The sequence below is a fragment of the Peromyscus leucopus genome, chromosome 8a (genome assembly GCF_004664715.2).
Source record: "Peromyscus leucopus breed LL Stock chromosome 8a, UCI_PerLeu_2.1, whole genome shotgun sequence".
Taxonomy (NCBI): Eukaryota; Metazoa; Chordata; class Mammalia; order Rodentia; family Cricetidae; genus Peromyscus; species Peromyscus leucopus.
In genome coordinates, this window is record NC_051085.1 from 25983598 (window position 1) to 26008257 (window position 24660).

At 41.3% G+C, this 24660-nt stretch overlaps 1 pseudogene; it reads left to right on the plus strand.

The window, feature by feature from the left end:
* The first annotated feature begins 405 nt into the window (after positions 1-405).
* LOC114698631 lies at positions 406-24114 on the plus strand (annotated as a pseudogene).
* Positions 24115-24660: the final 546 nt, after the last annotated feature.

Here is a 24660-nt window from a genome sequence, read left to right on the forward strand (position 1 = left end):
AAGTGGAAGTCAAAGCGTGTTTCTCCATAATGACCAGTGGCTATGAACTACTTTGTGTAACTTTACAGAAGATTTGAGGAGGCTTCTTAAGCAGGAAGGTAAAATAACTCAAAATAGCTTCAGGAAGTCCCTGAAGCAGACCAGATTCACGAGGCCCTTCCCTGGCAGGGTAAACAATAAGAGTTACCCTATGACCCCGAGTGTGATGGATGTTGGGGTGTTGCTGGGCAGACAGTTGTAAAACTGCACAGGCACAACCTCCCAGGGCAGAGTGGGGACTGCCTTCCATTGTGAAGTCTCATACTGGTTACTCAGGAACCAACACATATTGTACCAGAACGTTCTATAGATGATCCCATAAAGAAGAAAATGGAATTCACATCGACTAGTGCTTCACTGACAAATATGGTTTCAATAGAGGAGAGACTGTCATACAAACCACACCCCCAGGACCCAGAAAAGCCTATTCTGAACCAGGAAGCTGTCATCATTGCAAAAGGGGGCAGCCTCCTCACCTACCTTGAAGGACTTGGGGTCCACACTGTATCTTCAAACAACAGCAAAGGCTTTGAAGCAATGGAATGGGTGGGTCAATAGCTGAACGCTGAGGTTGAGGGATTTTCTGTCAAGAGAAAGCCTTAGGATAACCCATGGCAAGTGGTGCTGTTGGAGAGGTAACTGTGAAAGTTGGTGAACAGCATCAGGTTCCCCAGGGCTTGCCAAGCTGACTGTGTGTGTGTGTGTGTGTGTGTGTGTGTGTGTGTGTGTGTGTGTGTGTGTACATATATATATATATGTATATAACTATAACTATTTTATTTTAGGTACTTTTTTTTAATGATCTGTGGTAAGGCTGTATGACTTTTGAATAAAACAAAAGGATCTAAGACTTCTAAACCAAAGGAACCATCTAAGGTTACATAGTCATAGTTAAATGACTATGATGGAGGGTTCTGGAATTTATATGAACAGTTAAAAGAGTATTATTATTATTATTATTATTATTATTATTATCATCATCATCATCATCATCATCATCATCATTATTTTAAGTACTTAAAAGAAATTGATGTCTCCTTATGGTAGAATCTTAAAGCATTTCAGACAGGAACTCTGCCTGGCTATGGACCAGCCCAGAACAAAGCCCAACACCCTCATGCAGAAGGTGGCCTTGCTGCTGTGAACTAGAAACTCCTGGGTGAGGAACTCACTTTAAAAGGAGAAACTGTGTCATTTAAATGACATTAATTTGTATAAAATAACTTTCTCTGTTGAAAACTTCAGTGTTTGGATTGGCTACTTACATGATTATTTTTAGAGTGAAGATTAGCACTGAGGTATTATATGACTCTAACAACAAAAAATATTATTTTATTGTGTTAGAGTACTGTATTGACATGCCACAGTTTTGTAATGTAATAAAGACATTACCTTCCTTGGATTTGTACTTTGTGATGCTGTACTGAGAGCTAGTTATGTTAACTGGGAAAAAAAGAAAAAGAAAGAAAGGAAAAGAAAAAAAGCCATTACCCGAGTATTATAGCACTATTAAGCAGAAAGAATAAAACACTACATGTTTGTTCTGGAAAACAGAGAAGAAGGGCTTGCAAGAGGACGGCTCAGTGGATAAAAACACTTGGTGCCAAGCCTGAAGACCTGAGCTCAGTCCCTAGGACTCAATAATGGAGGAAGAGAAGAGACTCCATAAGGTGTCCTCTGACCTCCACAGGTACGCACAGTCACACACACACACAATGTGTAAAAAAAAAAAAAAAAAAAAAAAAAAAAAATGCAGGTTAAAAAAAGAAAGAAAGAAGGAAGAAAAGAAAGAAAGAAGGAAGGAAGGAAGGAAGGGAGGAAGGAAGGAAGGAAGGAAGGAAGGAAGGAAGGAAGGAAAGGGAGAAAATGAAGACAGGGCTAAGAACAAAGAATGCAAGCAGCTTCTAGAAGCTGGAAAAGCAAAGAGAAGTGATTCTCCTTTTGAGTCTACAAGTCAAATACAGACCTGTTGTTTTCTCTCTGATTGTACTGCAGCCTGTCTGTCAGCCATGATGGGACAGAGACATAGTGTCCTGCTGTGATCCCCAGAAGGAGTTCCCCTGGTCTTTTAGGGACCTCCACTCAGGCCAACCCATGGCTCATGGCTTTGACACTGAAAAGAATTTAAAGCAGCCGGTCTGTGAAGCGGAGTTAGGGATTCCATTAAGGATAAAGTAAGAGTTAGGCGAGAAACGCTCAGAAGAACGGCATACCCAAGGTGGGTTTCTATTTCGCAAAGGAGGGTAGGGGGAAGATAAATGTACCCAAGTGTAGATACGGGCTCATCAAAGTAGAGTAAGCATTAACTGTTTCAACATTGGCAGTGTATGCGATTTTGGCAGCTCTGAATCTGCTTCTAAAAGGTTGCTAAGAAACTTTTTCCCCCTCCCTCTCTCCTCTCATGATGAATGAGGTAAGTAATGCCTTGGATGGAATTCTCATCTGATAAGGGAAAATCAGGAGCCACTTCATTGCGCAAGGAGCTACTACGTACGCATCCTTTCCCTGTAAACTGAGTGTCTGGTGAGATTCCTAGAAAATTGCAGGTTTATGCCTGGAAAAGGGGGAAAGCCGTAAGCAGTTGGTGATAGTTGGAATTCTTGCTTCTCTGCTGGTGAAAGGCTCCAACTTTATTCCAGGGTGGGGCCTCCTCCTTCTCTTCTGATGTCCCCCAGTTGCGTCCCAAATTTCTTCCTTGCCTCCAATCCTTTTCAGAGGGAGAAGACAATGAACTTGTGTATTTTTAAGTCACTGTGTCTGTAGCAATTTATAATAGCACTAGGAAGCTCATGCACCTGGACGGCCTCATTTGATCTAAACAGTAAACAAATTTCATAGATGAGAAAACTAATGCTCACATGCCTAAGTTAAGCAGTTTATTTAAGTGGTGGAGCTAATGTACAAATCTATGCTCTCCTGGTCTGCCCATAAACAATACTGTTTCTAAGCACAAATTTAGACTCGTGAGAATATACTGGGGTTAGGGATGAGGTTCCTTGATAGACAAGCTGCCTAGCATGCACCAGACCCTGATATCAAGCCTCAGCACTGGAACAAGTTTTTTAAAAAATTAATTGAATTACTACATGAAGGTACACTGTGATCGCAAATTCGTACAATTTTACCGAATAGGGTTGCAATTTTCAGTGTAGTCAGAGTTAATACAATTTCTAAGATTTAAGTTCAACTCCTTTGCTACGAAGGCCAACGATTATATACTGATCTTGTGTAGCTATTGTGCTGGTTAGTTTTTATGTCACTTGATAAAAGCTAGAGTCATTTAGGAAGAGGGAGTCTCAATTAAGAAAATTCCTCCAGCTGGGTGGCAGTGGTACACACCTTTAATCCACCCTGCTAAAAACAAACAAAAAAAAAAAGAAAAAGAAAAATCCTCCATAAGACTGGCCCACAGGCAAATCTGTTGAGCATTTTCTTCATTAAGGATTGATGTGGGAGGGCCCAACACACTGTGGGTAGTGCCAACTCTGGGCAGGTGGTCCTGAGTTGTATAAAAAAAAAAAAATCAGGTTGAACAAGATATGAGGAGCAAGCCAGTAAGCAGAGTTCCTCCAGGGCTTCTTCGTTTCCTGCCTTGCGTTCCTGCCTTGGCCTCCCTCAATGATGAACTATGACCTCTAAGCCAAATAAACCCTTTCTTCTCCAAGTTGCTTTTGGTGATGGCCTTCATCACGGCAATAGAAACTCTATGACAGTTGTATTATTTAGTCAGAGGAGCACATAAATTAGGACCTAACCTTGGTCAGGTTGGCTGGAAGACTAATCATCGTGCATGTTTGGTGTGTTTCCTGTCAAAACTATTCTTAGGTTGTCCCCTGTGGACTGTACACTACTGAGAGCTGAGAGCAGAGCGTCCCAGTGTTCCACAAGGCTATCATTCCACCCGCTTCCTTACGTCCTTAAGAGTTTGTTGGTCATTGATACAGAAGGTCATTTCCTTAGGAATCAGTCTTTCGCCTTGCATCAGGTGGTAGATACATCTCAATTACTCAGGAGACTGAGGCAGCCGGATCACAGGTTCCAGTCCCGCCTTGGCTACAGAGTCAGTTCGAGGACAACTGAGGCGACTTAGCTGCCTGTCTCAATACAAAAGTTTAAAAGATGGAGGTTGGCTGGGGGTAGTCATCCCAGAACTCAGGAAGCCGAAGCAGATTGATATCTATGAGGTCAAAGCCAGCCTGGTCTACTACATAGTGAGTTCCAGGACAGCCAGAGCTACATAGTGAGACCCTGTCTCCAACAACAACAGCAACAAAAAGGCAGAGGCTGATGCTTGTGGTGTGTGTGGCTTAGTGGTCAAGTGTTTGTCCAACATGTGTGAGGTCCATGGCTTAAACCCCAACACTGAATAATAATAGAAGAGTAGGTGTAGTCTCAGTGCTAGGGAGACTAAGGCTAGATAATCAGTGAGTCAAGGAATTTTAAACCAGCTTGACCTATCTCGATTCTGTCTGAAAAAAAAAAATGCTTATAATAACAACACAAAGTGATAAAAGTGGAACTCATACAGTCATTGAAAAGGTTTAAAATAACATGTATGACAACCTGAGTTCAGATCCCCAGAACCCAAGTAAAGGCTGAAGGCAGTAGTGGAGCATGTCTATTAGTCCTAGTGTTTGGAACGTGAAGACAGGAGGTCACTCTTAGTCAGTCAGTCATTTAAACTATTTAGTCAGCTCCAGGATAAACACATACAAATAAACACCCACACGTGTGTATGTACTCACATAGTATAGATCTCTCTTTCTCTCTGTCTCTGTCTCCCTCCCTCCCTCCCTCCCTCCCTCCCTCTCTCTCTCTCTCTCTCTCTCTCTCTCTCTCCCCCACCCCCCGTCACACACACACACACACACACACACACACACACACACACACACACACAGAGGCACAGAGGCACACACGCACGTACACGATCAACCCTGATGCTGTATGCCTACCTTTTCTTTCTTACTCTATCTGTTGCTTGTTTTATAGCTCTAACCTTGTTAATTCTTTGTATGGTCTTCATGTGTTTGATGAGATGTTTTCCTTGGGCATGGCAAACAGCAGTGGGCATCACTTATTTACACTGAGAGACACCAAAGGCTTATCATCGTAACTCATTGGGTGGTGCTGTTATTGGAACTAGAGGAACTGTACATCTAACTCCAAGACATCCAGGATAAAGTGAGGCAGCACAAGAACACATTGCAGACCGATTGGGTCGCTTTTGATCTCAGCTTTGGGGTTTTCCCCTCCCTCCTAACTGCCAGAAGCTGCATCTACACTTCTTCCTCCGAATTACCTTTAATGAAAAAATACTTTAGTAAACAAATCGTGATTGGGCAGGGGGCCCTGGAACCCAGACTGTACTTGAGGGTGTCTGACGAAAACCTCTCTGCTGCTAGCTTGTCCCAGCTTGTCCCATGCAACTCAATTTTGTAGATACAGTCCCTGTGGGCCTCACAGGAGCCAGCTACTCTTTGGGACACTGCTTATACAACAAGGAGCTAGCAGTCAAAAACCATTGCTTAGTTTTCACATTTTAGTCGAGAGAGGTGGACAATAACAAAAGAAGCAGAGCGTATAGATGGTCCGGGGGGAATAGCTGTCTCCACAATATTGTAATATATGAAAATGATCAGAAAAGGAGGCGTCTTATTGGACTTCACTTCCCCAAACCAAGACTAGCTTTGGTGTAACCATGTTTGCTCAAAGTAAAATTGGGCTCAGTATAAGAAAAGAATGTATGGTGAATAGATTATCTGCTTTTTTCTTTTTAACTGTGGATATTTATATTTTGTGAATAATTGTGTAGCCATCTGGGTTTCCTTTTTTACTTTGGCTGCTAGGAAACTCAAGTCTAATTTTGCAGTTATAATAATTGGTTCAACTTATAAGTCTATATTGTTTCAGATTACATTTCTACTGATCTTATTTACAGTTTTATCCTGAAGTTCCTCTTACTTTGTAGGAATTTTGAGACACTTATTTCATGAGCTGTCTCCTTGGTCAGTTAGTACAACTATCCCAGTAGGACAGATACATGATGCTTGTACATTCATAGAGCAAATCAAATGCTTCTATCTTCTGACTTCTTAAATCTTTTTGAAGAAAAATAGAACGTTAAGCTGGAGGTGTAGCTCAGGTGACAAGGTGCTTTGATGAAGCCCTGGGTTCAAGTTCCAGCCCCACATAAACTGGGCAGGGGTGACACATGCCTGCAATCCCAGCACTGAGGAGGTGGAGGCAGGAGGATCTGAACTTTAAGGCCAGCCTTATCTAAATAGTAAATTTGAGGGCAACCTGGGCTAAATGCATTTTTAAGTCATATCATGAGACATCAAAGTTTCCCAATGGATCTGTGAGCATGGGTCATTAGCTGACTGTTAGATTTGGCTGGCTCACCACTTGTCGTGGTAAAATGCAGGTGGCATGATTTCTCTATTGTGAACACTTTAATTAAAATGCCTTCGAAAGTTATTCATCATTAAGTCACAGAATTGTTCTCCCTTTCCAGTTTTTATCTACTTCACGGATATTCTGAGAGTTATCACTGAATTTTTCTCTAAGAGAAAGAAATTAAGGTGATTGACAGAGTCCTCTAAATGCTCACCAAAATCGTGGAGAAAAAGAAATCTGGGTACAGAATCTACAAATCGTAGCGGATGCACATGTTTATGGAGTCAAGGGAGGGTGCTTGAAATGCCTCTAAAGGATTGCAAGCTACCTCTTTATTAAAGAGCAATTATGCGGCTCTGATTCAAAGATGTGATTTCTCAAAGAAAAATGACACCTGAGTTAAGTGAAGAGAGCCAGCACAGAGCTCTTTGTCCAGTAGCAGCCACGCAGTCTCTGATCAGCTTACCAAAGAGCCCAGAGGAGCAGATTAATGACTTAGCGGTGGGATGAACCGAAAAGCTGTCCCTAACTACTCCGGTATAAATTGCAGCACGACTCTTTTCAGAACTCCCAGTTAGGAATCACAGAAAGTGCAAATGAACCTGAGTAGGGTCGTGCGACTGGTGGAGCATCCTGATCTCCCGTTTCCCTCTCTTAATTGTACACCCCCATTTCTCCACTCAGCTCAGCATCCAGTGACATCGTTTTCTCTGGGTCATGCTTCAGGGCCTGCTCAATATGGTACAATTCATCCCTGCATCTTTTCTCATATATATGTGTGTGTGTGTGTGTGTGTGTGTGTGTGTGTGTGTGTGTGTGTATGTATATATAATGCTCTATGTGGAGGCACTGAGGATATGATGAGAGTGATTTCCTCTCTCCAAGAGCATGTTACCACATAAGAGTAAGAGTAGGGGACAAGGAGAATGGCATGTGACAAGGATTAAATACAAAATCTACAGGCATGAGACACACATACCCTGCTGTGAAAACACAGATGCAGAAGCAATTAATTTCTGTCATTTGCGAGCAAGGGTAGGTGACAAATATCTTCACTCCGCGATTCTTCCATCTGTTTCTCTCACTTCTAATGGGGACCGTTTGGGATCTTGGTTTGTCAGGATTTGCTACTGAAATGTGGAGGGTGAAATGTATTCTGATGTCAACCCAGTAGATACTGTATGTAACTTAAAATAACAAAGGAGCCATTTAGTGACTGGTTTTCAATCAAGAATAACTGTCTGAGGTGGCTGGTACGACTTAAGGATGTGCGGCTCCCAATACCAATTTTCTCACTTCTCCCTCTATTCTACTTTCCAGCCTCTTCCCAGAATTCCCCAGTGTTCTGCTTTTACTTCCTAAGCAGTGCCTGAACTGGGCTGTCCTAGCTAATACAGACCAGTCTACATATCAAGATAGCCCGTTACCTCTGTGTTATGAATTTAATAACACTTCTAAAATGCCACATTTCTATGAATCTTATATCCCTGTGACAGGAGAAGGTCTCTAAGTCATTTACCTCTCTGTAGCTAGAGTTTTCCTGCCTTGCCCACAGTCAGGACAAAATCTGTCACCTGCCAGTCCCACAGCCGCTCAGACCCAACCAAGTAAACACAGAGACTTATATTGCTTACAAACTGTATGGCCGTGGCAGGCTTCTTGCTAACTGTTCTTATAGCTTAAATTAATCCATTTCCATAAATCTATACCTTGCCACATGGCTCATGGCTTGCCAGCGTCTTCACATGCTGCTTGTCATGGCGGCAGCTGGCAGTGTCTCCTCCCACCTTCCTGTTCTCTCAATTATCCTCTTTGTTAGTCCTGCCTATATTTCCTACCTAGCCACTGGCCAATCAGTATTTTATTTATTGACCAATCAGAGCAATTTAACATACAGACCATCCCACAGCACCTCTCCATTAAAATTATTTCATAATATCATTGTTTTCTATGCATAAGCAGTGGTGGATAGGGTAATTCACAATTCAACCTCCATTTTCTCAGAGAACTATTATATGTTAAGTTGGTTCAGAAAAAAAGAATAAGAGGTGGCTGACTCATACGCCAGTGGGGCATACATGTGCAAGGAATACAACTGCAGTTTTAATGAGTGACAGTTTTATAGAAAAACCTCCACACTGCTTGGGGCATTGGGTAAAACCTTCCAAGAAGACCAGACACTTGCCATAAATCTTTAAACCTAGGTTGGGGTGGGCCAGAGTGAGAGAAGGAGGGAAAAATAGAGAACGAATACCCCGATGTAGGGGAAATGTGGCTGAAGACTGAGACAAAGACTTGAAGAATCCCGGAGAGGAAGCAGACACTTCTGGGAGGGAGAAGTGGACCGTTATTAGGGAGAACACGACAGAAGAGAGAAAGGATCATGTGAGGACTCTGAGACGTTCTGAAAACTATTTGAATTTTTGCCATTGAGTTTGTTTTGAGTACTGAGGACGGAGCCTGGGCCCTTATACAAGCCAGCCAAGTGCTCCACACTTAAGCGACAGCCCCAGCAGAAAGCCGGTCTTAAGAGACAGGGAAGTGTAAGACGGCATCCCAGAGTTGTTTTGATTTGCATTTCCCTGATGACTAAGGATGTTGAGCAATTCCTTAAATGTCTTTCAGCCATTTGAGATTCTTCTGTTGAGAATTCTCTGTTTGTTAGCTCTATAGCCCATTTTTTAATTGGATTGTTCGCTATTTTGATGTCGAGTTTCTTGAATCCTTTATATATTTTGGAGATCAGCCCTCTGTCAGATGTGGGGTTGATGAAGATCTTTATCCATTCTGTAGGCTGTCATTCTGTCTTGTTGACCATGTCCTTTGCCCTACAAAAGCTCCCTCCTACAGCTCCAGAGAAGCTAGCTAACAAGGAGGATCCTAAGAGGGGTACAGGGATCACCCTGCAAAGAAGAAATAGATGAGAACTCCATGAGAAAACTGGGGAGCCTTCATCCAGTAACTAATGGAAGCAGATGCAGAGATCCACAGCCATGTACCAGGCCAAGCTACAGAAGCCCAGTCGATGAGAGAGTAGAGGGATTCTATGAGCAAGGGACATCAAGATCATGATGGAGAAACCTCAAAGACAACCAAACCAAACTAGTGGGAACTCATGAACTATAGACTAATAGCTGTGGAGTCGTGTGTCTCCTCCCCTCCCCATGAGACTGGACTAGGCCCTCTGCCTAGGTGAAATAGTTGTTTAGCTTGGACTGTTTAAGGGGCCCCCTGGCAGTGGGATCAAGAGCCATCCCTGGTGCATGATCCGGCTTTTTGGAGCCTAGTGCCTATGGTGGGACATGTTATACAGCCTTGTTGTGTGTGTGTGTGGGGGGGGGCTTGGATCTGCCTCAACTGAATGTACCGGGCTCTGCTGACTCCCCATGGGAGGCCTTGCCTTGGAGAAAGTGGGAATGGAGTGGGTTGGTGGGGGAGCCTGGGAGTCGGGAGGAGGGAAAAGAGGGAGATCTGTGGTTGGCATGCAAAATGAATAGAAAATTTCTTAATAATAAAAAGAAGAAGAAAAAAGAGAGACAGAGAAAGAACTCGGGTTCCGATTAGAGAATGTGGAAGTAACTGGAATTAACAGTGTAAGAAACCTTCCTTTTTTATGTTTAAGATGTAGCAATTTTTATTTTATACTTATGAGCGTTTTGCCTGTGTGTAATGACTGTACACCATGCGTGTGCCTGCTGCCTACAGAGTTCAGAAGAGGGCATCAGATCCCCTGGAACTGGAGTTATGAATGGTGATAACCCCCTGTACTGATGCTGGGAGTCGAGCCAGGTCCTCTGCCAGATGAGCAAGTGCTCTTAACCACCGAGCCATCTCTCCAGCCTCCAGCACTCCTTCGATCAGTTCTTTGGCCGACAGAACAAAATGTTGACGCATGTTGTTGATTTACTGCTGCCTATGACACCTCAGGATTCAACTTTTCATTTTTCACAGGGAAGCCCAAGGAAGAAGATCCTTAAGACTCCTATGAGCTCTAAAGTCTGCAATTATTTTATATTTTAAATCAACTGCGCTTTGTCTAGCACTGTCTACATAGACATGGCCTCCTACTCTTAGGAGCAAAAGCATTATCAGACATTGACATGAAAAAAATTGAGTGCTTTATTATTTTAATTTGAAAAGTAACTGTTTGACTCATTACAAGGATAGTCCATATTCGTTACAGTAAAATTAAAAAGGAGAAAATTGTAAAACAGTACTTAGATACTACCATGGCTCTTATTTAGTATATAACCTTACCAAGAAGAATACTGTTTTGAATATGATTATTTTTGAGTAGAAATACAAAAGGCACCCTTGTTTGTTTCTTCGACAGCTAAGAGATTTTCACAAACAATTATTAAGCATCTTCATGAATTTAGGCAGATGCCATCCTCTCTGTGAGATCAGTTAGTACTGAGTAAAAGCTAATAGAATTAAAAGTCAATATAAATATCTTCCCTGGGACTTCAGAGTAGTGCTTCCTTAAGGCTGTTTCAAAACGCATCCTCAAACATTAATAAAAACACATGCCAGGCACTTGGATTAACTCTTCTTTTCTCACTGCTGTGACAAACTACCTGAGGAAAAGTGAGTAGAGAGAGGAAGGTTTCTTTTGGGTCACGGTTGAAGGTCCACTGGTCACATGGTATCCACAATTGGGGAGTAAAGAGAGCTTGATGTTGCTGGTCATGATGCTGGCTTCTTTCATATTATTCAGGCCAGACCCCCAGTCCACTGTGTTGGTGCCCACATTTAGAATCTTGCTCAGGACATAAACCTCTCTATAAGCAGCCTCACAACTAGGAGGTGTGTCTCCTAGGTGATTCAAAATTCACTCAACTTGATGACAAAGTCAAACCATTCAGGGGATGTACAAGATACTTTGTTTCTGTTAACTGTAATCATATACTAATGCACCAGATGAACTTATTTGTATCCCAGTTCTACAGATACAATTTCAGAGGCTTGACAACATCAGTGGAATTTATTACAATTTTGACAGTAAAGCCCCCAAATACTCTTACTACTGTGCCAGAATTCAGCAAAGCTTTCCCTAAAAATATTAGCATCCAGGAGTCAATGTTCTATGATAATGGCTTCATTGTCAACTACATTTGGGACATACCACATGGCAGCAAAGAAACAGGTGTAACTCAATTGAATGCTTAGTTTCTTAATCTAATGTGTTAAATAAAAGGACTTTTTAAAGGAAGTACTGTGTCAGGGGCTGGAGAGACTTCTCAGAGGTTAAGGGCACCTATTACTCTTTCAGAGACCCAGATTCGGTTCCTAGTACCCACATGGATCCTCACAACCATCTATAACTCCACTTCCAGGGGATAAAACACTCTCTTCTGGCCTCCATGGGCATTGCACACACATTGTACACATAGATATATGGTGGCAAAGCATTCATATACATGAAATAAAAATAAATAAGCATTTTTTAAAAGCTAGTGCTGTTTGAGGAGAATGTATTTAAGAAGCATAAGGAGACTTATCTAGGTGACACTTTCTTCTCAGAGAATGAAGTTGATTAGGGAAAGATTCAGAAATTTCCCTTTCCATTGCCAAGAATTCAAAGGTAATCAGAAATTGAGACTTGTTCAATCCTCTGACTATTAGATTTTTTCCCATGGCTTCAGTATTGTGGACTAAAGGGAATGCATATTATCTGGGAATCAAAATAAGTTTATTGCCTGGATCTCACATTAACCTTCCTAATGGGTTTCAGAGGCAGAAGTGAATTTGTTTTTTTTTTTTTTTTTTTTTGGTTTTTTGAGACAGGGTTTCTCTGTGTAGCTTTGCGCCTTTCCTGAAACTCACTTGGTAGCCCAGGCTGGCCTCGAACTCACAGAGATCCGCCTGGCTCTGCCTCCCGAGTGCTGGGATTAAAGGCGTGCGCCACCACCGCCCGGCCCAGAAGTGAATTTGTAAGACAATTTCACTAGACAATATTTTTCTTAATAAATTTCCATTTCTTTTCTTTTTTCTTTTTTTTTTTTTTTTTTTTTTTTTTTTTTTTTTTTTTTTTTGGTTTTTCGAGACAGGGTTTCTCTGCATAGCTTTGCGCCTTTCCTGGAGCTCACTTGGTAGCCCAGGCTGAAATTTCCGTTTATTAATAATCTTAGTTTACAGTTAATATTGACAAGGAATAAAGGGACTGGAAGGTTTGCGGGTTCTAACTGCCTTACTGTTCAGTGTAAAGAGTATACCTTTGGCTTCTCTTTAAGACATGGTCCTCATACCACTATTTAGCAGGTTTGTTTCAAGAAAATTGGTATGAAGACAGTACATAGCAGAGGCTAGAACAGGTATAGTGGGCGGCCATTCCAGCTTTGATCTGGAAATTCCAACCCCCATTGAGGCTTCGGCAACTGTCACGCCTACAAGGCGGGGCCAAGAGAGGCACAGGGAGACCCGAGATTGGGATGGGCCAGCGTGCTAGCCCTAGACGGTGGAGGGTGGAGGTTGACCAAGCAGAGCTCCAGAGAACACCGCTGGACTTGGATCCACCTTCCCCAGACCCCACAACCTACCTTTCCCTTTTTTTGTAAGTTACCCACTAAATAAATCATCCTTTTAACTACGTGGAGTGGCCCTAAGAATTTCACCAATGAACAGGTCTTTTCGTACCTACACATTTTCAAACTCATTTTCTTATTATTTTATATGTATCAGTGCTTTACCTGCATGTATGTCTGTGTACTATGTGTGTGCTTCTTGCCCACACATTTAACAAGATAAACTGTCAAATATGTTTAGTTCAATGGCTCTCAACTGGAGATTTTGCTCCCTAGGAAACATGTTTAGACGTCACAAACTGGGATAGGGATTGGGAATCCTTCTGGCATCCAATGAGCCAAAAAGTGGGTGCTGCCAAACATCTTGGGATTGACGAAGTGTCACCAACCTCAATATAGATTTATCTAGCCCCAAATGTCTGTAGTATGAGGGCAGAAGAGACCCTGGTTAGTGGAGGGCATTGTTGAGTGTAGAGCCTGCTTCTCGGGGGTATTCGGTGTGACCTTGCCCAATGTCCTGATGGAGACATACAGACTAGAGATCACAGCCCTACAGGAACTTGCCATGTGGTGATTGGCCTCAGACACATGCAACTGGCAAAGGGAAAAGGTTTGAAATAAGGCAGAAGCTGGTCTCAAATATTTTCCCCAAACACTGAATCTGTACAATTAAGAAATACAAGGAGGCCGGGCGTTGGTGGCGCACGCCTTTAATCCCAGCACTCGGGAGGCAGAGCCAGGCGGATCTCTGTGAGTTCGAGGCCAGCCTGGGCTACCAAGTGAGCTCCAGGAAAGGCGCAAAGCTACACAGAGAAACCCTGTCTCGAAAAACCAAAAAAAAAAAAAAAAAAAAAAAAAAAAAAAAAAAAAAGAAATACAAGGAAAAGATGACTACTTAAAAACAAAAATCATCTGTCAGAAATGTAACAGTTATTTTGTACAATATCAAATGCACCACGATTTTTCTCTTTTGTTGATCAAAATTATTTAAAATAGAATTGACAGAAATTGTGTAACTATAGGGTACAAACGTAGTGGTTCTACAAAAGCCATGTGTTTTGCTTGGTGTGGTGGTGCGTGCCTTGACTACCAGCACTCAGGAGGCAGAGACAGAGGCATGTGGATCTCTGTGAGTTCAAGACCAGCCTGGTCTACACAGTGAGTTCCAGGAAAGCAAGTACTATGCAGAGAGACCCTGTCTCAAAAAACAAACAACAGCAACCCCCACAACAAAAGACATGTGTTTTATGGATTCCAGCATGTAGGAAAGTCACCAATACTTGTGTTCAGAGTTTTCTAAGCTCTAACTAATTTAAAATGTATTCTGACCTATTATGTTAAAAACATAAACCAAGTTTTTTTTTTTTTTTTTTTTTGTAAACTAGCTATAGGAAACATTACAGAAATTTTCATATAAATAAGTGATCCATTGCCCAACAAAAAAGGCTAGGAAAACTGTACTAACTATGCTAGGCACTTGAGTAATTAATTAAAATTTTTTTCTTGAAATTTATGATGTTTACTTGTCAGCTTTGAACAATACATACCTTGGGGCAGGAGAGATGGTTCAGTAATTAAGAGCACTCTTCAGAGGACTGAAAGTCGATCCCCAACATCCACATCAGGTGGCTCATAACTCCGTACCTCCTGCTCCTGGGGACCTGATACCCACATCTGTCCTTTACTAACACTTGCATGGACATTGGCTTATACTTACAGACACACATCCTTTTTGTGAGACAGGGCCTCACTGTGTAGTCCTGGTTGGTCAGAAACTTACTGTCTCAAACTCACAGAGATCTATCTGCTTCAGTCTTCTAAGTTCTAAAATTAAAGACAGGCCAAGACAATAACTTTTTCTCATCTTTAAAACATTTAATTCATAAGTGGGATAAAGACTTGTAGGGAGGAGGAAGGACTCATTGGGCAGGGTTATAAAATAGGGGACAGGGATAAGTGTAACCAGAATGTATCACATATATGTACAAAATTGTGAGACAATAAATTATATATACATATAGCATGCCTTTTACTATTTTAAGTACCAATTTTGAATGTATAAATTTAATTTTTTTCTTATAAAAAGGATTGTAATGTATGAATTTTAAGCTTCACAAAGCTTCAATGTCATCTGAGATTTGCATTTTACTTTGCAATAAAACTTTGAATTGTTATTTCTTTTATTTTCTGAACAAAAATATTTGCTTCCAGGTCTTGGCTCCTTTTAGAAAGCAGCTGGATGGAGAAGTCTCTATTTCTCCCCATTTTCCTGTCTTTCTTGAGCTATGGTGTCCTCTTCCATTTCCCTCACTTAATGGAAAATGAAGATGTAAGAAAAAAAATTCCATTACCTCTGTGACACTTGATGCCCTAAAGTCACAAACATAATTTATGGATTCTGGCCATGCTTGCATTCCTTGCCATGCCAATAAAGTTTATTGAAATTGAGGTTGGAATTGAAAAGCTTAAGCCAAAGAATTAGTCAAGAGGTTGGAAAAAAAAACCATGTATTTGTAGATGACACCCAAACGAGAATATTGTTTTACCTGCACCCAGGGTGTCATGTAAATAAATTACCAGGAAGTAGTCTGTTTTATTTTGAAAGCCAAGCTAAACACATTAGCAATGAGGAAGAATTTCACTTTTACTTAATATTCATACTTAATGTTGTTCTACATTGAAATGAGGTTCAAGGAAAAAGGAACATTTTTGCTTTATCCTTCAGACTTCTAGGGCTTTAAGATTTAGAGAGAACATGACAAAAAAAATCTGTGTAAGGCTAAAATTACTATTCAGGGTGAAAATCATAAGAATGTAAGTAAAAATGAATTTTAAAGTGATATGAGTACATTGAAATGGCTGAAACATAAAACCCCACAGAGAAGTATTTGTGGATGGCTGCAGGAAATGTGCATTAAAGGACATTATTTCCTGTGGAGAGAATTTTACTGAAATTATAAAGAACTCCTATGGCAAAAAGGAAAAAGAACCCACAGCTTTCTAGCAGCAGTCAGAACCACAGCACACATCTCAAAATAAACCACACACATAGTCCTAGGGACTACTCCCGCTAATCAAATGTCTCCAAACATCTGGACCCAACTTGGAGTTGCAGGAACGTTCTGGCCAAAGAGAAGGGAATGTAGGTTGTGAGAGCGGAACACTTCAGAGATGCAGCTTTTTTAAAGCATTTCTAATTTTGTTCTATCTCAGAGGGCCCCAGACTCATCAAGAGATACCAAAAGAGTGGGTGTGAAGACCCTTCAGTTGCAGGTGGGGGAAGGCGTTGAACCAGTGGTCAGGTGGGTGTGGAGACACTCTGGTAGGTGAAGGAAGCTCTTCTGACCTCTTCCTGCCACGGCTGAACTGTCCTCCATGCGGCTCTGACGAAATGTGCCAGGCTTGTCACCAATGCCTAGGATGTGCCTATATACACTGAACTTGGAATTGTCAAATTTATGAATCCCACCCGTCCCCAGCCATTAAGAACAAGAGCTGGTTACCTCCAAAGAATAAGCCAGGGCGCAATGAATAAAGGAATGATGTCATATACAGGCTGACCTATAAAGATAGAAAAATTCATGCATGACCACAACCTAGATAAATTTCTTGATCTCATCAGTAATACATAACGATGAAGTTCTGAGGGAGCAGTGATGAAGTAATAAGTGTTGTATGTGAACCTACTACACAATAGTCCTAAAAGATACTGGCTTTGGGGGCTGGAGAGATGGCTCAGAGGTTAAGAGCACTGACTGCTCTTCCAGAGGTCCTGAGTTCAATTCCCAGCAGCCACATGGTGGCTCACAACCATCTGTAATGAGATCTGGTGTCCTCTTCTGACCTGTAGTCATACATGCTGTATACAAAATAAGTAAATAAATCTTTAAAAAAAAAAAAGATACTGGCTTTGTTGTTTTGTGGTTACTGTGGTGGTTTGAATAGGAATGGCCCCCATAGGCTCATACATTTGAATGCTTGGTCATCAGGGAGTGGCACTACTGGAGAGGGATTAAGAGGCAAGGCTTTGCTGGAGTAGGTGTGGCCTTGTTGGAGGAAGTATGCCCCTGGGTATGGGCTTTGAGGTTTCAAGAGCTCAAGCCAGGCCCAGTGACTCTCTCTTCCTGCTGCCTGTGGATCTAGATGTAGAACTCTCACCTTCTCCAGCACCATGTCTGCCTGGGAGCCGCCATGCTCCCCACCATGATGGCAATGAACTAAACCTCTGAAACGGTAAGCAATCTCCAATTAAATGTTTTCTTTTGTAAGAGGTGCTGTGGTCATGGTGTCTCTTCATAGCAATAGAATAGTGATTAAGACAGTTACTCTCATCTCTTCGTTTAGTTGGGTGAGTGACTGTGTGTGTGTGTGTGTGTGTGTGTGTGTGTGTGTGTGTGTGTGTACGTACACGTGTGTGAATTACTTCTTACCAAATAAGTGCAACATAATCTTAATTTTTAAAAAATGCTATTATGTTGAAATTAATTCAAAGCACAGTCACATTGACATAAGTTAGTTTATATTGTTATTTGAGCAGGAAACTTAGGTATTCCAGTCCTAACATCACACACAGAAATGTCCAATATTATACCCCCAAATGAAATATATTTGAAATAGCCTTTATTTTATTAACACATTTCTGATGGGACAGAAACAAGTGGGGGCTTAATCTCAGTGTACTGAGTTTCAGAACTAAAGATTTCACCTTATGCATGAAGAAGCAGACCACACTATTATCAATAATTCATGAGTTGCTTTCTTCAAAGCTAGAGGTACTAATATATATTACGACTTCTTTATTCTCTTTTGCTCAAAGTTTCCCTTCAAGTCGCTTAATTAGTTAATTAATTTTTGGTGATTGTTGTCTATTTATTTATCCATCTATTTATTTATTTATTTGCAGGGTAGAGAGGACCCTTATAGCTCAGGCTGCCCTCAAACTCGCCATATCTGTATCTGAGGGTAGCCTTGAACTACTGGTCCTCCTGTCTCCATCTCCCAATTCCTGAGATTACAGACCTGTATTAGCATGCATGGCCAAATCATTAATTTGACCAGCTATTATTTAATTATAATTTTTGATCTAAAATAAACAAGACATAAACATGGGTTTCACAATTCCACAGTTGTGCTGTGTAATCTAGAAACTACATGGCCATTCTGAAATAACAAAATTAAAAGACAATAATTGGATCTTCTATCAGGCCTATTTCATATTAGTAACTCTTTGAAAGTCAAAGAAATGTGTTAGTGTGTGTGTATATTTTCACAGTGAATATTCTCTAGAAGAGTCATTGAGCCACATTGTCTGCTTTTTTTTTTTGTTTTGAAGTATTGAAATTACAGCTGGATAAAGCCTCATCTGTAATCTGAAATGCAATATTACTTGAATACCAAGAGGTTTCCTAAAATTTACCAATGGTAACTGTCTAGAGGTTCAAAATGGAAATGTCTATGATTCATGGCTTCCTGCTAACATGGCTGTAGCTGTATCTTTGATAACACAGTGCTCAGACACTCTCTAGTCTATGTCCTACCTCTGTTCTAAACCCACATGTTCTACAATTTGCTACACATTCCAGTTCTCTAGATTTCTGGAAAGAGATCATAGCCCTGGATTTCCTTCAGCAATATTCCCAACAGCCTATGTTTTCTTCTTTTTAGTATTTTAAAACTCAGGCAATTTACACTACTTTAAAAGATCAGCTGTGTTTAAGAATTGATTAGAGATTGGTCGTTCAGAACCTCTTGTGAACTGTGTTCTGTCAGTTTTATGTCATCATGACACAAGCTAGAGCCGTTTGGGAAGAGGGACTCCCAATTTAGAAATCGCCTTTGTAAGATCTACCTGTAAGAATGTCTGTAATGTGTTTTCTTGATTAATGATTGGCATGGGAGGACCCAGCTCGGGGGGCAGTGAAAATGCTGGGCAGATGGTCCAGGATGGTATAAGAAACCAGGCTGAGCAAGCAATAGGGAAGAAGATAGTAGCCTCCATGGCCTCTTTTTCAGCTGCTGTCCCCAGGTTCCTGCCCTGTGTGAGTTCTTGCTCTGACGTTTCCTCAGAGACGGACTGTGATGTGGAACTATAAGCTGAAATAAACTCTTTCCTCCCCGAGTCTCTTTGGGTCATGGTGTTTTCTCACAGCAATAGAAACCCTACCTAAGACATTTAAAAAAGCAAAATAGAGTTTATATTTCAGTTAGAGAAGAAAAGAAAACCTTCACTGTCCAAGAGAAGTATGCATTGGAAAACAAACAGAAAGGCAATCTTTGTCATAGCAGGAAAGATAATGCTAAATTTGAGATGAATTTACTTGAATGTAGGGGTTGCATTTTACTAACATATCTCAGACAGCAGAAGCCGATGCTGTGTGCTAACTTCTCGAGTCCTGTGGTTCTGTATGGTAATCAACTGTTTTCAAAGTTTTTGATGGATGGTACTTACTGCTCTGCTACCCTGCTCTGTGAGTCATGTAATTGTTTACTGTCCTGGTCCATTTAACTCCCATTTAGGACCATATCTCATACATATCCTGAGTATTTGTATTTCTTTTCTTTGATCGTAAAACAAAACATTTCATATTTTCTGCAAGAGATTTCAGAAGTTCAAGTTATTGATACTGGAGGGTGAAAATTCTGACATGTAGTAGGTGACTTCCTCCTTCCAAATTCCTCTCCCTCACCCCAACTCCTTTTTCCTCCTCCCTCCTCCTCTCCCTTCCTTTCTGCCCTCCTCACCCTCCCTTTCTTCCTTCCTTTCCTCTCTCTTCTTTTTCTCTTCTTCCTCCTTTTTCTCATTCATTCTTTCATCCTTCCATCAGTCCCTCTCAATCTCTTTCTTCCTAAAGCAATATTACACTTAATAAACACAATTTTATGCATGTGGAGTCCGTTTCTTAAAATACCGTGTGTCAGTTCCAGGTCTTTTGTCTAAGATCAAGTATAAAATACTGTGCTGTCTTACTCCATATGTAAGTTAAGTGTTCATACATACCTGTCTAACTAAAACAGTTGTATGGACATTATCTTTACTGTGAGGATGCTTTACTGTGAAAACACTAGGTCAAATGATATGATTGTTTCAATTGAGCAAACATGTATATTAATGACATTTATAATGAATTCAATAAGAAATTTGCAAGTAAATACCCTAACTTAGTAAAAGTCTGCAAATCAAGTCAGAAAGATGAAAATATCTTTCACTAAACTGTACAACTTTAAAGTGCAGAATTTGATAAATGACAAATACATAGAGTTATGAACATATAATGTACATATTGTATGCACAACAGGATTCTTCTTTGTTTTTAAATGGCTTCATTTATTCAAGATAATTATTTTGAGGCCCATTCGTGCTATTAGCAAATTCTATTTTATGATGAGGAGATTACATTGTGTGGATAAGACAAATTTTTAAAAAGATTTATTTATACTTATGTGGGTGTTTGTCTACATGAGTTTATGTGTACCATACCATGCACATGCAGGTGCTTGAGGAGGCCAGATCCCCTGCAGCTGGTGTCCTAGGCAGTTGTGAGCCAACCAATGTGGGTGATGGGGACTGAACTGGGGTGAGCCGTGTCTCCAGCCCAAAGGCACGAGTTCACATGTACACTTGTTCATGAGTCAGCTTGACCATATTACAATTTACTGTATTATGAATAAAGTTACTGTAAATATTTTTATAAAGGTTATGTTTTCATTTTTCTCCAACCAATGCCTAGGAGTCTGATAAATGGACCATATCATGGGCACACATTGACTTTTCACGCACTTGATACTTTTTTTTCAGAGTAGTTATTGGAATTCTGTCAGAAATGCTAGAGTCCAGTGACTCCATGTCTACACTAACACTTGGTGAGGTCAGTCTTTTACTTTGAGAAATTCAAGGTGCAGTGACATCTATTCATAGTTTAATTTGTAATTATTTAATCAGTAATGATCTTGAGAGTCTTTGTGGAATATTAATTTTTATGTTTTCTTCTGTTAAAGCAGTCATTTGGTTTTTCACAAGTAGACCATTTATTAGAACAATTTTATATTTATAGAGAAACTAAGATAAAAGACCACAGGGCTGGAAGACACAATGGCAAAGTTCCATTTTCGTTATACCATAGCAGGCATTCTTATTATCAACTTCCTTTTCCACTGTGACTGTAGCCTTAACCACCAGATCAAGCTAGCATCTATCGCATGGCCTCACCTAAAAAAAATTGTATTTAGGGTGTTGTTCTTTTTTTTTTTTTTTTTTTTTTTTTTTTTTGTTTGTTTGTTTTGAGACAGGGTTTCTCTGTGTAGCTCTGCGCCTTTCCTGGAACTCACTCTGTAGACCAGGATGGCCTCGAACTCACAGAGATCCGCCTGCCTCTGTCTCCTGAGTGTTGGGATTAAAGGCATGTGTCACTACCACCCGGCAAGGGTGTTGTTCTTGATCCCGGTTGTAACTTAAAGGGAAACTTAGACAACGTCTGGAGCCCTTGATGTCCTGCAGATGAAGAAGGAGGATGTTTGCACATTCGTTGCAGCTGGAACCCTCTTAGGAGTCACCAACCTTGACTTTCAGATGATGCAGCACATCTACAAAAGGAAAAGTGATGGTATCGACATCGTGAATCTGAAGAAGACCTTAGACTGAGAGCCTTGCTGATGTCAGCGTCATCTCCTCCAGGAATACTGGCCAGGTAGCTGTGCTGAAGTTCGCTGGTGACTCCCGGAGCCGCTCCAATTGCTGGCCGCTTCACCCCTGGGACCTTCACTAAGCAGATCCAAGCAGTCTCCAGGGAGCCATGACTTCTAGTGGTGACTGATCTCAGAGCTGACCCCTCATAGAGTCGTCTTGTGTCAGCCTGCCCACCATTGCTCTGTGTAACAAAGACTGCATATGCATTACCATCCCATGCAACATGGGAGCTCACTCAATGCGTCTGATGGGGTGGATGCTGGCCAGGGAAGCACTCCACATACGTGGCACCATCTCCCATGAGCACCCTCGGGAGGTTATGCTTGATCTTTACTTCTACAGAGACCAGAGGAGATTGCAAAGGAGGAACAGGCCGATGCTGAGAAGGTTGGGCCAAGGAGGAATTTCAGGGTAAAAGGACCACACCATTTCCTGAGGTCACTGCTGGAGCCAGAGGGGGCAGACTGTACCTATCAAGCTGTTCCCAACTGAAGACTGGAGTGCCTAGCCAGCCAGTGAGGACTGGTCAGCAGCTTCCACAGCTCAGGCCACTGAGCAGGTTGGAGCCACCACTGAGTGGTTTTTGAACCGATCGGCAGACACCTTTGCAAAGGGAAAAAGAAGTGGAAGAAAAGTAAAGCTCTTAAAAGCTGGAGAATATTGTGTGGTATTATGTTTGTATTCTGACAAACATAGCTAGCCTGGAGATCAGAGAAACAGAGTAGCAACCACTTCTTACCTCTATGAATCTTCAGATCGAATGGGGGAGTTCCTTTCTCCACAAATCCTCAGACTGAATGGGGGCGGAGATCCTGTCTCCACCTGCCTTATATTCCTATCTCAAACTCCCACGTGCTGGGATCAAAGGCATGATCCTCCCAAGTGCTGGAATTAAAGGTGTGTGTCACCACCGCCCAGCTCTGTTTCTCTTTTAGACTGGTTCAATCTCATCGTGTAGCCCACGGTGGCCTTGAAATCCTGATCTTCCTGCTTCCTTCTCTCAAGTGCTGGGATTAAAGGTGTGTGCCACCACTGCCTGGCCTCTAGGGTTAACTAGTGACTAGCTCTGCCCTCTGATCTCTAGGCAAGCTTTATTCGTCAGAACACAAACAAAATATCACACAACAGGAGAAAAAAAAAAGAAATTGTGTTTATCATTGATGCACACACTTGTGTGCATGCGTACATGTGTACGCGCGCGTGCGCACCAGGACAACCTGCTACCTTTAAGTTGTGGGGATCACCCCCAGGCCATTAGGCTGCACAGCAATCACTTTTACTTGCTAAGGCATCCCACTGGCCCTTATGTCTTTCTTCAGTATAATCTTTGCAGAGAAATCTCTCTACAATTTTTTAATGGTGTATCTATTTGTTAAATGTGTGTGTGGGAGTGCAGGACAGAGGACAACTAGCAACAGTCAGTTTTCTCCCTCCACCCTATGGATCCTGGGGATGGAACTCAGTCATCAGGTTTGGCGGCAAGCACTTTGACCTGCTGAGCCACCTCACTGCCCCCAAAGTCATTTTCTTTTTTTTTGGTTTTTCGAGACAGGGTTTCTCTGTGTAGCTTTGCGCCTTTCCTGGAACTCACTTGGTAGCCCAGGCTGGCCTTGAACTCACAGAGATCCGCCTGGCTCTGCCTCCCGAGTGCTGGGATTAAAGGCGTGCGCCACCACTGCCTGGCGGCCCAAAGTCATTTTCATTGAGAGTAAGTATTTGTGTATATGATCCGTAATTCTACACACACGGGGTTTATTTCTTTCCCCCGGTGGCTTATTTTAATCGTTTGTTTGATAAGAGAGATGGGTTCATGAAAGTGTATGTTCATGAATAAATATTTCTGTAAGTAATCCAATAATTCATTGCTGTCAACGCCTAAGTCATTACTATTTCAACTATTGGAAGCTCTTTTAGCCAATTCAATATATAGCTTTGAAAAATCTCCTTCCAGAGGGTTACAGTTTGCTTTGTTAGGTTTTTCTGGCAAAAAAAAAAAAAAAAAAAATCACTGATTTATCATTTTGTACATTTTAATAAGAATTTTTTGCGCATAAAATTTTAAACACAGACACACATGTTCTTATTGCAGTTTTGGGAAGCAAACCCAGGACCCTGTACATGTTAGACAAGTGAACTTTTCACTGAATTACACCCTCAATCCCTATAGATATTCTTGATCTAACTCTTTCTCAAAAAAAAAAAAAGTTTTGCCATACATTTTCTGGCATCATGTGGCTTGTATTTTTATTTTCTTAATAACATTCTTTGGGATTTTTGATTTATGGACCTCTCAACTAGAATCCTTTTATTTTCAGTCTGGTATCTAATTCAACCTAATTCACTCCTGATTATAAGAAACCTCTGTCTACTGTCATCAGAAATTTCTACCACATCTCTTCTGGAATCTTGTAGGTTAAAGATGGACGTTGTGGGGCCGTCATTCACTTTGATTTCCTTGATGAGGTGTGAATTGAGGTTCAGCCGGTCAGCTTGTGGACTCCAGTTGTCGTAGCACGATTTGATGGTGAGAATGTACTTTCGCTAGGAATTTCCTTACCCCTTTGCCCACACACTCTTGACGCGGCCTTCCTTCCTGGGATGTTCTTCTGTCTTCATGCCATGATCACACTGGATGATGTCCGTGCCCTTACACTGTCTGGAAATCAGGCCATATAATCCTTCTAATTTTGTTCTTCTTTCTGTAATTGGGTTAGAACCCACTGTGAGCACACACTGCTTTTTGTGTTTTCTTTGTGAGCACTCAAAAAATAAAACAAAAACAAGTTTTGGGAGGTCCCTGGCAATGATGGCTTTACACTTATGGGCCAAAGAACATCAAAGAAGAATGTATTGAAATTATAAAAGTATCTCTACACGCATGTGTGGAGACCAAAGGTCAAGGTTAAATATCTTTCTCTTTTACTCTCCACCTTGTGCTTTGGGACAGGTTCTCTCACTGAACCCAGAGCTCATTGACTGGTTAGACTGATTGTCAGTGAGACCCCATGCTCTTCC